Source organism: Mastomys coucha, unplaced genomic scaffold, assembly GCF_008632895.1.
Source record: "Mastomys coucha isolate ucsf_1 unplaced genomic scaffold, UCSF_Mcou_1 pScaffold23, whole genome shotgun sequence".
NCBI classification, from domain to species: domain Eukaryota; kingdom Metazoa; phylum Chordata; class Mammalia; order Rodentia; family Muridae; genus Mastomys; species Mastomys coucha.
Genome location: NW_022196906.1, coordinates 93,607,302 through 93,608,905, shown reverse-complemented (window position 1 = coordinate 93,608,905; position 1,604 = coordinate 93,607,302). Strand labels below are relative to the sequence as shown.

Genomic DNA, 1,604 nt, shown 5'->3' with positions numbered 1-1,604 from the left:
TCCCCTGGGTATCACCCCACCCTGGTACATTAAATAGCTTCAAGCACTAGGAACATCCACTTCCACTGAGGCCAAACAAGGCAGCCCAGTTAGGGGAACCGGATCCACAGTCAGGCAACAGGTTCAGGGACGGCTCCCACTCCAGTTGTTGGGGGGCCTGCAGAAAGACTAAGCTGCTACATATGCGGGAGGGCCTACGTCCAACCCGTGCTTGTTCTTTAGTTGGTTAACCCCCACAATTTATATTCTGGATTCCACGTGCATGCTGTGACATGTGAGACCCTGGCTGCTTAGCACAAAACAGACAAATGGGGAAAAAAAAAGGTACTTCAAATATTTTTAAAAGATAAATTCCAGAGTGGTGGCGACGCTATCATGGGGGCTCCGGGGCTGCCCCCGACCTGGCAGCTGTACCTCAAGGACCACCGCATGTCCACCTTCAAGAACTGGCCCTTCCTGGAGGACTGCTCCTGCACCCCAGAGCGGATGGCAGAGGCTGGCTTCATCCACTGCCCTACTGAGAATAAGCCTGACTTGGCCCAGTGTTTTTTCTGCTTTAAGGAATTGGAAGGCTGGGAACCCGACGACAACCCTATAGAGGAGCATAGAAAGCACTCGCCTGCCTGTGCCTTCCTTACTGTCAAGAAGCAGATGGAAGAACTAACCATCAGTGATTTTTTGAAACTGGACAGAGAGCCAAGAACAAAATTGCAAAGGAGACCAACAACAAGCAAAAAGAATTTGAAGAGACTTCGAAGACTGTCCGTCAGTCAATTGAACAGTTGGCTGCCTTGTGCTGAACCCTTGTTGGGACAACCTGGACCTGAGTGACGGCCACATCTAAGCCATGCGCACCAGCTTTCCCAGCCTGGCCTCCTAGCAGGATCTTAGAGAAGGGGACAATGGTATTGTGAAACTGGGTATCAAGTATTTTTGGTTTTGCTTTAAAGTGGCTCAGCCTGTGTGGCTACCTCTCTTTGGTTCTATGGCTTTGCTCTATTGTGATGTGGACTTAAGCAATGGGGAAGTGATAAGGGGACAGTGTTCTCTGACAGGACCTATGGGGGTCAGGGGTGCCTGTGCAAGGCCTTTATGGTTTTGATGTATCTGTACATGGCCCCTGACACATCCCATGCATAGGTGTGGTTATATGTGTTTGTGCTGATAATTCTGTCCTTCTGATGAGTCTTCCTACTATGGGGTAATGGAATAAAATCACCTGAAAAAAAAAAAAAAGATAAATTCCAAAGCTCTGAATCACCTTTATGTTTATGGTCTAAGTACTCCTGACGGTTAAAAGTGTACTGTGTGCTGAATTCTGTGCCTTTAATATTCCTGTGTTGAAGCCCCAACCTCAATGTGATGGGAGTTTGGTGGTAGGGACTCTAGAAAACAGTTTTAGATGAGGTCTTTAGGTGGGACTTTCACAATTAAATTAGTGTTCTTCAAAGCAAAAACTTCCCAGAGAGCTTGCTCTTTCTTTCTATCCCTATAATATAAAGACACAATGAAAGGAAGAAAGAGCCTTCAGCAAAAATCAACCACAGTAGCTCCTAAACCTTGAACCGATAGTCCTCAAAACTATGAGAAAATAATTTTCTATT

At 46.4% G+C, this 1,604-nt stretch overlaps 1 pseudogene; it reads left to right on the top strand.

Annotated features, from left to right (window-relative positions):
- The first annotated feature begins 362 nt into the window (after positions 1-362).
- LOC116073009 lies at positions 363-1,226 on the top strand (annotated as a pseudogene).
- Positions 1,227-1,604: the final 378 nt, after the last annotated feature.